At 42.0% G+C, this 12,574-nt stretch overlaps 1 long non-coding RNA gene across 1 annotated transcript; it reads left to right on the top strand.

The window, feature by feature from the left end:
* Nucleotides 1–1,661: 1,661 nt before the first annotated feature.
* On the top strand, nt 1,662–11,869 carry LOC142817412 (uncharacterized). The gene is made up of 4 exons (XR_012895218.1): nt 1,662–1,709; nt 8,207–8,278; nt 8,416–8,487; nt 11,768–11,869. It is a non-coding gene; the product is annotated as an uncharacterized LOC142817412 (long non-coding RNA).
* The last annotated feature ends 705 nt before the right edge of the window (nt 11,870–12,574 follow it).

Here is a 12,574-nt window from a genome sequence, read left to right as displayed (position 1 = left end):
TCGTGAGCCTGATTATCATTCATGAGTAACAGTGGTAGTTTCTACGTAAGCTTCACTTCATATTGCGCATGCGCCACTGCAGGAACGACGACGAAGCCGAGCGCAGCGCGAAGCACGCCGTCCTGGCGCTCATAATCATCATGGTGCCAGTCCTGGTCATGGTGGCCGTCAGTGTCTGGCTATTATACACTCTCTCGGATGCTAGTGAGTTCATTCAATCATCAGTTCATGATCCGCAAGTACGAGACGTCTGGTTCAGCTCTCAGGTCTCCTCTACGTCCTGTCTCCCTCCCCTACTAGTGATTTGTAGGGGGCGCTGCATTTTTGTCGCGTGCCTCACTGCTAGGATCCGCTGAAACAGGTGTCCTTCTGAAACTGCTAAGGTTCACCAAATTTTTTCCATCTGCCCGTGGTGCAGTGGCTCACCATCGCTCTATCCCATTTTGCGGAGATGACAAAACCGACCACCAAATTCAGATGTCTTTCTTGGTTACTACAGTGTTTTTAATACTTTCGAGCAGTGGGAGACACTGAAGCTTCCCAACTGTGACCCAGAGGTGCAGCTTGCGTTCTTGGGCCACGTCAGGCAGGTGGCAGCAGCCAGTGGAGCCCTGGACTTGGGGTGCTATCCATCGAGCTCATTACCCTTTGTTTGCAGCCCTTAATGAAGTTCTTTCATTCTCCAGACTCATTGTCCGCCAGCTCGATACAGAGTCTATGATTATAGGTGTACTCAAGATTGTAGAAAAAATGCTATTTGACTAGTTGGTAATAGTTCTTGGAAAGCTAAAAAACCGCGCAAAAAAGGGCCTGCACAGTATAAGTAAAAAGCAGACAAGAAAAAAGGCAGCGGTCAGCGCTGTCTGTGTGTCCTCCTATCTTCTTTTGTTCATGTAATTTCTGCACCGTTTTCAAAAAGTTCAAGTACTTAATTCAGATGGTCAACAAATTATGACGCTCAGTTTTTCATAAAGAGGGGTGAAGTGTCAGCGCATTCCCGAACTGATGCAAAAATGGGAGTGAAGGGATTACGTGTTTCCTGAAGAGGCCATATATTTAACAAAGTTTCAGGAACCTTTTATTCCGGTAAATCTCGGAAAACCACGAAAAATACATTTTGAACTCCGTAACGTCACTGGGGGCAACTTCCTCGAGAAGTTTAGAAGTGAAATTTGACAGATTTGTTTTTTGAATTACTAAACTTGTGGTGGTGAAATTAACATTACAGTTTTAGAAGTACAAGTTATCAATTTAAACCAATGAATTGTTTCACTTTTGTGTTCCTTTAGAGTTAGCGCTGTGTACGTGTTTTTTATTGGCCCCTGTCCTGCAGCGCTGCTTCCATGCTGATTCCTGACCACGAAAGCAGGCAACATGCCTTAGCACATAATGTCACAATAATAATAACATTGTTGTTGTTGTTGTTTTCGCTGTTGTTGTTGTGGTGGTTATTGATGTTGAATGCCTAATTCAATGACGAGCTTGAACCATAACGAAGTCGCACTGGTTTTCTAGCAGAAGCAATCAATTTTTTCTCTCTTTCGCAAAGCTCAAATTTGAGTAGATCACGCGTGAGGCCGACTACGAATGTTTTTTTTTTTCAAATGGAAACACTGCGAGTGATTTCAAGACTGGAAACTTGAATTTCGTTGCAGGTGACGTCTCTACTCTGCTAACTTTCTCAACAGCACAAGACACCACATCGACCAGTAAGTTATGCAACAGTGAATACATGTATTACAAGTTTGAGCTCGAAGAAGCGACCTCTTACTTCGTGTACACTGTTAATTTTTATCAAAAGGAACACGTGAGCGCATGGCCTGCCTGTTCAGGTGGCTGCTTGCAGCGCCTTCAAGCGTGCGCTAGAGCAACCATTGTCTCTTTTCGCATCATATATAAGCTCATGGTCATTCCTAAGTTGAATTTTGTTAAAATTTGTTTCAGCGGTATAGTTAACATAAACGAGAAACGTTACCTACTGGCAATTTAGAGGGGCCAAACTCTTCATTTGGTTTCAAGGGGTCGTGAATGAATCCTCATAGGAAAACATCAGTGCTTACACTCCATGGCTGTCCAGCCCTCGTGGTTCTTGGCAAACAGAAGACACTTGCTTTGGTTCAGTTACCTATGCAGCGGAGTTTCTGCCGGTGACTCTCTTCAAGAGACTCGCTTCGATGAGGCGCAGGTTTGCAGTTATTTGACTCCTTAAGTCCAAGGTCCTTCATGGTTTTGGCCCTCTGGTCCAAGGGTTTAATCTGCTGCAGCTACGATGACCTGTCTTCGTACTCCGTAGTCAACCGAGAACAACACCTGTGCGGGTCGTCTTTCCCATGTCCCTCCTTTTTATAGGCATGTTCACTGTCGTTCTTTATGAAAGGGAACACGCTAACGTCTGGCCCAAGTTCTGCGGCGGCTGCCTACAGCACCATCAACCGAAGAGTGAAGAAAGCACTTTAGCTTTTGGCGTCATCTATGGCCAAGCAAGATAACGAGTCATGGCCGGTAGACAAACGCTGCTAGATTACGTTTCCTCACCGCTAGCACGGCGAGCGATATCGGGCAATTACTGCAGCCTGCACCGTGGTCGCGCACAACGTTTGATATGTTGGCAGCGGACTACGCATTGCAGTCCTGAGCAAAGAGGCAGTGCAATCTAGCAGCGCTTGTCTATGAGCCATAACTCGCTACTTTTTTTTTTGCAACAGATGACGCTGAAAGCAAACGTGTTTTCTTTTGCTGTCGGTTGGTGGTGCTGTAGGCGGCCTCCGCAAAGCGCAGGCCACACGTTCTGTGACACGTTCGCATATTCCCTTTCATAAAGGACGACAGTGTACAGTACCCATGGGTTGAAACAGGACACTCGGAGCGTGTGGCCGCCGGTACATGTGCCGTCGCTCCTGGGTGCTCGTGAAACCTAGGTTATGCGTTGTGGTATAGCGTGATGGTGAGAACACCTACAGCGCATGATTACTCATTCCGGTTGCTGAAGAGTTGACATTTAGTTCACGAAATGCACACTGCCAGCATGGCGCTGCAAGGCTCGCGCCCATTGGCATGTCGACTGAAGTGGCTCGCAGCTACGCACTACTTCGGCGCCAGTAGACGGCCTTCTCGTTTTACGCACGGCGATACTGTACGCACACTGTTCAAGTACGACGCAGGATTAAGCTAGAAGATAAAGTCTTGCGTGCGTTCATATACAAGATAAAAATGTGCATTGAAGCACAGAAAGTTTACTTGGTGGTTTATTTTTTATTTTCTTTATTTGTTGAATCATACAACACAAATGATCATCATACTGCTTGGACCCGTAGCTAAAGGCTAGTCCTGGGTCTAAAAAGGAAACGTATACAGTGATGCAGGCTTACTGTTACATAAAAAAGAAACTAACACTCAGAAACATAGGGTGTTGTACAGTACTATTACAAGCATTTTTTAGCATGCAATCTTCGTGCCAAACGACAATAAAATTTATAATCGCAATAGTGTCAAAAGGTGCACCAACGCAAGCAAATCACTAAAGCGTACATAATAACATAAACAAGACAACTCAGAGACATATTAAGTAGTCAACAATACCAGTATACGTATTCCCAAATGCAATACAAATACGACATTCGTTGCTAGGTCCCAACAAGATTCACAATCTAGAACAGCGGCACGCATTTTGAAAAGTGTACACACCAAATAACCATCCAGCTCGTATGATGTTTTTGTGACTGCAACACGACATGTCAGGAAACAAAAAAATCGCAAAGTTAGCTCGCATCATTCAAGCTTAGATAAAAACTTTTTATAGAAGTGTTAAAATTTTGAACTTTCTTTATTTCAGGTGGCAACCTGTTCCATATTTTTGCTCCTATAAACGGCAACTGACGCTCTCCATACGCGTTGTTTTGTGGTGGGCAGATAGAAGTTACCAGACGCAGCATTTCTAGTGCGCCGAGAAGTAGTGTAGAACAAGGATGCATCAAAAGAGTTGTTGTGCCGTATAATATTATTTACGCAGCAGGCTGTCTTTGCTTAACGCAATGCATCAAAAGGTAAAATTTGCATGTCTTTAAACAGTGGTTTACTCGGATGATCATGCTTAGAGTATGTTATTGTTTTTAGAGATCATTTCTGTAATATTCGAATAGGTTCTAGGTAAGTCCTATAAGTCCATCCCCAAGATTCAATGCAGTATGTAATGTAAGAGTGAATGAATGCGAAGTAAAATGTTCGTAAAATGTCTCGATCTAAGTAGTTACGGGCCTGCAGTAAGGCGTAGCATCCGGACGCCAACCTAGTGCAAACTTCCGTTATGTGGTTTTGCAAGTTTAAGTGGTTATCGAAGTAAACGCCAAGGTACTTGTACGAGGTTGCATAAAGAAGAGAGTGGTTGTCGATAGCTACATTGATGGAGTTAACATTTACGGTCTTGTTACGAGAATAAAAAATTGTATATTTAGTTTTCTTGGTATTAATTGTTAATTTGTTGGCACAAAACCATTTGAAAATTCCTGATAACTCCGAGTTTGTTTTAGATTCAACTTCCTGGATATTGTTACCTGTAATAATTATAGCTGTGTCATCAGCGTGCATCAGAACGTCCGAGCAATGTAAGGATAATGGCAGATCGTTTATATACATGGAGAAGAATAAGGGCCCAAGGACGGATCCTAGTGGAACACCAGTTTCTATACGTTGAGGCAAAGAACGTATATTGTTAATGCGAACTATCTGGTACCGGTCACAAAAATAACTTGAGAATAGGTCAAACGACGTACCTCTAAAACCATAGTTGTTTCAGTCACGACATGAAAAAGTGAGCCGCAAGCCTGTCTTCATGCCACATAAAACGATGTCGCGAGTCTTGCAGAGCCATATATGCTGGCGGTGTGCACTTGCCGACTCTTTAGCAACCGGAAGGAGTAATCCTGCTCGGTAGGTGTTCTCGCCCTCACTCTATACCACAATGCAACACCTTGGTTCCACGAGCCCTCATGAGCGGTGGCACATCCACCAGCAGGCGCACGCTCCGAGTGTCCTGTTTCAACCCGTGGGTACTATACACTGTCGTCCTTTGTGGAAGGGAACACGCGAACGCGTGGCGTGCGTTCTGCGGCGGCTGCCTATAGCACGATCAAACGACAGCAAAAGAAAATACGTTCGCTTTCATCGTCGTCTGTTGGCAAAAAAAAAAAGTAAACAGTTATGGCTCGGAGACAAGCGTTGCTAGATTGCTGGTGAGAACTTGTGGCGCACAATAAATACATGAACTAAGGAAGACGATGGGACCATGTGCTGTTTTTCACGACGTTTCACCATCAATGAGTTCATTCTTACATCATTTGAAGTTATAGTGTCGGTCAAGCATTGGCGAATATTTTTTTATATTGACAGAAAACAGTCATCCCAGCTAGCGCGGCTGCAAGTGACTAGAGATCTTTCTAATTCACCATAAGCAAAACGAGCTTAATTAACTGCTATGCATGAAGCATAGATATATGACACAAATGAATGCCAACAAGCGAAATTCGCGAATAAAACATCAATCATACTCTTCTAACTCAAATTGCAAATATATATACCAATGAAAATTTTACAAGCATGACAACACGTTTTCTCCTTCTGTTTGCTGTGCAGCATAATTTAGTGCTCTCATCACGACCCCAACGGAAATCAGTACGCATGACTTCAATGGATGAATCGTAGGCTTAATTTGTAAAGACAAGTGACGCGTTCTGGGCTAACTGAGGTTCTACTCAGAAAAACGTTTTCCACTGCATTCGATGGAAAATTTCGAAACCGGAAACCACCATTGAAAGTTCACCCGAGTGCACTGATGTCGCTTCAATTGCTCTAAATCGGCCGAAGTGTAACGGCCAAAGCACATGCACGCACTTTTCTAGCGATAGCAACAAGCGGCAGCAACAAACTTGCTTCGTCGCGTCGCGACAGCTGCAACCGTATGTCGGTGACGAAGCGCCATTGTTGCTTGAAGGAAAGCTACCACCTGCATACCCATAAATTACAAATAGAAGTTTAAAAATTGGTCGGTGACAACAGGCCAAACTTATTACCGTCAAGTGTGCAATAAAGAAGCCACGAATTTATTACACGACCCTTTTTCGCAGTATTCGGTTTCACCGGCCGCAGGGTGCCCAAAATCGTACGCTACGACGGCTACGACGCACTTCACGGGACGATATCCCATTGCAGCAAGCGACCATAATTTCACAAGCTACTGTCGAAACATCAAAACAAACATTAAATAACGAGATTCACGACAAAGTATGGCCACCCTTTCACTTTCCGCATGAGATTATAATAAAAAAAATCTAGTCAACCCCTTGCATTCCTTGAGGTACGCGCGGATAACAAGCATTGAGAGCACAATGCAACCGAAGTGGGGAGCAGGGGCGCAGCCTTGTTGTCGGAAATTACCGTGCTAGCTTCAGGGCGTCAAGCGATCATTTCTAGTTTTCCAGAAGCGCGCGACGCGACAAATGGCGGCAACTGACGGGCCTCCGCGACAGCAAATCCTGCCGCTTGTCGCTGCCGCTAGAAAATCATGTGCATATTGTTGGGCCTTTAATTGCCTTGAAGGTGGAGGGGGTTGCAATCTTGCAGCCAGTTACATACCACCAATGACTCGTTGTTTTTCTCAGCGCTAGATAACGCGAAAAAAAAAGGCTGTAGTTGCTCTCGCTTAAAGGCGCTGCAAGGCTCTGCTGGAACAAGCGGGCCACGCTTTCACGTGTTTCCTTTCCTAAAAATTGACGGTTTACACTCTCAATTAAGGATGAAGTAATAGGTGGGTTCTTGCCTACAATGAAATTCATCTGGATTGATTAGGAATGCTTTCAAATAACTAAGTTCTCGCTACTTTCTTATCAAGAATGCTATCGCAATGATACCACGCTTGTCGTTCACGGTTTTCGGCGCGTGTGACACTCAAATAACAGATGTGCGATACTGAGGACGATTATTTCTATAGTCAAAAACAAAATACACGAGTGTATGAGTATCCATTCTAAGACCGGTAGCCAGCAAAATTATTAGTGTATTATCAGTGCCTTCATTCGCGCTAATCCAGCCTGTCATCAGCATACTTTTCAACTCCATAGGGGTACGAATTGAATGCTGTGTGCGTCCTTTCTAATGAATAGGTGGTCAAGATGTATTGACTTACAGCAATCCATAAGCTTGCTAGAGGAACTTCTAAAGATCTTTACATAGTACAAAAATGCGATTTGTTAGAGTCAATTACGAATGCGAAAGCCTACTCCTACACAATAGCAGTTCCTTTAACGCATTGCTGGTATGCTACCGCTCAGCGTGATAGATTCTCGCAGTTGTGGTGTAGTAACTCCACCCTGTGTTAGGCTACATTTGCAGGTATGACATCCAATGATTAAGTTGTCAATATAAATATAACTCACAAGGGAACAATTAGAGAGACTGATACAGCTATTAACCTATAAAAACCAATAAGCTTCCCGGAAAAACGCCTAAAGACATTTTGTAGATTAAAAAATTAGATGTTCTAGAGTCAATGACCAATAAGTGACGTCGCATCACCCTCTGTTATACTGCATTTGCAGATACTACGGCCAATGAGGAAGTTGCCGATTTAAATATAACTCTCCAGGCGACAATTACAAAGACTGATACAGACATTAGGCTGTAAAAACCTATCAGCTTCCTAGAGAAATGTTTAAAGACCTTTCGCAGATTAAAATATTAGATGTTCTAGAGTCAATGACAAATAAGGGACGTCGCCGCACCCTCTCTTATATTGCATTTACAGATACTACGCCCAATGAGGAAGCTTCCGATTTCAGTATAACTCACCAGGCGACAATTACAGAGACTGATACAGGTATTAACTTCTAAAACCTATAGGCTTCCTGGAGAAACGTCTAAAGATCTTTTGTAGATTATGAAAGATTGATGGACTTGAGTAAATGACAAATAAGTGACGTCGCCTCACCCCCTCTTATACTACATCAGTAGATACTACGCCCAATAAGGAAGTTGCTGATTTAAGTATAACTCACCAGGCGATCTTTACATAGTCTGATACAGGTATTAACCTATAAAAACCTATAAGCTTCCTGAAGGAACGTCTAAAGACCTTTGTAGATTAAAGTATTAGATGTTCTAGAGTCAATGAAAAATAAGGGACGTTGCCTCACACTCTGTTATACTGCATTTGCAGATACTACGCCCAACGAGGAATTTGCCGATTTAAGTATAACTCACAAGGTGACAATAACAGAGACTGATACAGGTATTAACCTATAAAAACCTATGAGATTCCTACAGAAACGTCTAACGACGTTTTGTAGATTATAAACAAATTTGATGTTCGGGAGTGAATGACAAATAAGTGACGTTACCTCACGCTCTGTTATCCTACATTTGCAGATACTACAATAAATGAAGAAGTTGATGTTTTAAATATTACTCATCAGGAGGCAATTACGGCGACTGATTCAGGTATTCATATGGACCACTGTATAGGGTTTCTAGAGGACTTGTTCACCTTGAAGTGTTTTTTGTGGCTGTGTTTGTGTAAACCATCGGTTGTACATGTTCTTTTAACGTCATCTCATATCCATGTTCATGCATATGGCGTCTGTTTTGTCATCATCGTTATTGTATGCCCAAGAAGAAAATGTTGTGTTGAATGTTACTGACGTTTGTGACAGTAATTTTTTCTAAACAGGGCGTTCTAAATACCTATTTTGCATACAAAAATTAGATCTAGATTTAATGACAAATAAGTCACGGCACCTCATCTTGTGTTATCATTTTCAGCTTACACACAATGAAGAGGTTTTTGTATTAAATATTACTTATCACAAGGCAATAACAGGGATGTGTTCAGGTGTTAACCTTCACTACTCAACAAGGTTACGAGAGGAAGGTCTGAATACCTCGTGTACAAAGGCACATGAGATTTGTAGAGCCAATTATAAATAAGTGACGTCACTTCACCAAGTTTTACATTTGCAGATACTACACTCAATGAGGTTGTCGTGTTAAATATCACTCATCTGGAGGCACTCACAGAGACTGACTCAGGTATTAACTTGTAACACTCAACTAGGTTTGCGTATGAACGTGTAAAGACTAATATACATAAAAGTGAGATGATCCGAAGTCGATGATATATAGAAGACGTGTGCTCACTCTACGTTTAATTTATTTATTTATTTATTTATTTATCTTTATTTACATTTCACCTACATCGTCGTGAGGCATTACGTAGGGGAGGTACACATAATAATTTGACTACATAGTTTTCAATCGAAACAATAGATTCAACAAATAAAACAGCACTCAAAATATTTTAGGAGAAGAAAAAAAAACACTCGAATATTGGTGAGCGAAAACAACGTCACAGTCGTGCATTTGTAAACACCCACACGTTTTGAGACAGCAAACCATTCTTAGTGGCAGTGATATTGTAGGAGTTGTTACAAGGAAGAAAAAAAAGGATTCATTATCAGTTTCATTGTCGAGATCATCCGGTAGATGGTTCCATCCCTGTATTGTTTTTATGAAAAAAGAACTACCAAAAGAGTGGGTTTTGTACTGGTATTCTAATATTTTTCGTGAATGGTCTTGACGATTAGAGACGTACGTTGGTGTGAACAGATAATCCAGAGGGCTAATTGCATTTCCATTATAATATATACAATGAAGAAATTTAGGCCTCAGTTTCTGCCTCCTTACCATCAGTGTCTCCCATTTCAATGCTCGTTTCATTTCTGTGATGCTTGCAAAGGAATTATAGTTGTTGCTAACAAATCTGGCTGCTTGGTTTTGAACTTTTTTCAATGCGTCAACCAAGTATTGCTGATGGGGATCCCAGATTACGCAAGCATACTCTAGAATAGGTCTTACATACATGAGATAAAGGGTTTGTTTCACGGTCTGTGCAGCTTGCCTAAAATTTCTGGGTATTAAGTATATCATCCGGCCTGCCTTGGTCACAGTTATGTCAATGTGTTTATTCCACTTGAAATTTTCGGAAAAATAGACGCCCAGATACTTATAATAGAAATCATTGCTAATTATTTAATTATTTATTTTGTATGTTGTGTCTGGTTTACTAATCCGGTTGGTTAATGATACACAGCAAAATTTACGGTCGTTTAGACTCATTTTCCATTTTTGGTACCACGTTGATATTCGGTACAGACCATGCTGCAGAATTTCAGCATCCTTGTGCGATTTAATCACTCTAAACACTACACAATCATCTGCGAATAACCTAATGGGAGAGGTAATACCATCGACTATGCTAATAATATGAATCAGGAAAAGCAAAGTCCTAATACGCTCTCCTGTGGTACACCGGACGTAACGGTTACCGCAGATGATTTCGATCCGTTAAGCACTACGTTCTGCTGTCGATCGCTTAGATAGTTCTTTACCCAATTGATAACTTTAAAGTTTATGTTTGCAGAGAGCATTGCGAATTCTAATAGATTGTGTGGGACGGTATCGAAGGCTTTCCGGAAGTCGAGGAACACTGCATCTACTTGAGCACCACTGTCTATAGATTGTGCGATATAATGCTGAAATTCGATTAGTTGAGTTACGCATGAGCATCTATTTCTGAAACCATACTGAGATAGAGTGAGGAAGTTGGTTGACTCTAGGTGTTTAACTGTTTCACTGTATATGATGTGCTCAAATAACTTACAGCAAATTGCTGTTAGTGAGATGGGCCTGTATTTTTCGACGATAATACATTTGCCGGTACTACACCAAACGAATATGTTGTCGTGTTTGCTCATCAGAAGAGAAATGCCGAGACCGATACATGTCATTCTCTGTATTACATCGAAAGCTATTATAAGATCACAACTCGGATCTCGCGCAGCGCCGCAGTTGTCCGCCACCGCCGCTGCCGGTGTCCGTAACCACTTCGCGCGAAATTAAAAGAAAATAACCTGGTACCAATAACACAGCGGGGCTCGAGCCCGGGTCCGCTGATTGCCAGTCCAGTATTATACCACTGAGCTACGCCGGTGCTTGGGACTTGCTGGCAGACTTGATTTAGGCAGGCTTGATGTCGGGAAAGCAATCGTGGTAAAACAACTTATAAAACGTTTTAAAACAGTGAAAGAACAAGCAGTGGTCGCACAATGCGAATAGCGTAACGAGTTGGTCGTCCAATGCTCCAACTCTTTGTGAAAGCTGGTTTCTGTTCAGCTAATAAATGTGGCGCATACCTACTTCAGGCATATTTTCTCATCGTCGTCAGCCACTGCATGAACGATTGGCACAGAATTCATGGCAATAGTTTCGCGGATACTACGCTTCTCAGAAGATTGATGAAAAACAGCATAGCGAATGCCGGCCTATCATACCCTAAAATGTTTATTAATAATGCCATAGTGGGAATCAAGCAAGTGTGCTTGCAGCAGTTACTTAATGAGTGTTTAAAAAAGGCCCTGAAAGGCCACTTTTTTAGCTTTTGTCGTGACTGTGCTGCGCCTTTCGCGCAGGCCTGGCGTTTTTTTTTTACACACTATATTACACATTATAACACACTATAGGCTTTCAAGAAGAACGCTTAAAGGTATTTTCTATATATAAAAATTAGACGTTCTTAAGTCAATGACAAATAAAACTAAGCATGTTTCTGTACCGTATAGTATCGTGGTTGCGTTAATGCTTTGGTGGTATGACGCCGCTAAGTGCATACAATTGTTACATTCATAGTGGCGTGGCCAAACCCTGTGTTATGCTATACTTGCAGGTACTACATCCAATGAAGGTATCGCCGTATTAAATCATACTCATCAGGAGACAATTACAGAGACTGATCCATTAGCTTAATGCGCAGGAACTGCGCACAGAAGCCGATATTCTGGTGAGTCAGCAGGAAAGTTCAGGGGGTTTGGCACGTATACGAAAAAAAAAACGGGTACATGCACGAGAAAGCAATACTTCTATAGTTCATGTTTCAGGCCGTGCCACAGCTGAAACGTGAGGCATACAAGTATTGCTATTTTGTACGTGTATCTGCTTGTATATATATATATATATATATATATATATATATATATATATATATATATATATATATATATATATATATATATATATATATATATATATATATATATATATATATATATATATATATATATATAGGGAGAGAACGGCACGGTGACGCCGATGACACGAACCCGCTCTACAGTGTCAATATAAGTGCTATCACAATACAGTCATGAAAGTATCTCAGAAGGAAGACTGATGAACGTAAACTCGGCCAATGTGGTTGCACCTCCTGGCCTTGAAGCTTGAAGTCACAGCCACAGACACGTGGTTACTCGTGCTGATGGGACAGCGAGAGTCGAACACTCGCGGCACCGACAAGATAACTCTCCTGACTATTTGTCTTCATGCCTTGCAAGACGTCGTACGAACCACTAGATTTGCAGCACATGACGAGGCTAGGGCAGTTCGTGATGTCCGTGAAAGGAAACCTCGAGATAAGCATGGTAGCGCATCTCACTTCAATATGGAGCACGTGCTGGCGATGCTCGCTGTCCACCGGAAG

The sequence above is a fragment of the Rhipicephalus microplus genome, chromosome 5, assembly GCF_043290135.1.
Source record: "Rhipicephalus microplus isolate Deutch F79 chromosome 5, USDA_Rmic, whole genome shotgun sequence".
NCBI classification, from domain to species: Eukaryota; Metazoa; Arthropoda; class Arachnida; order Ixodida; family Ixodidae; genus Rhipicephalus; species Rhipicephalus microplus.
The sequence above is the reverse complement of the archived record's forward strand: the minus strand, read 5'-3'. Positions and strand labels throughout refer to the sequence as shown.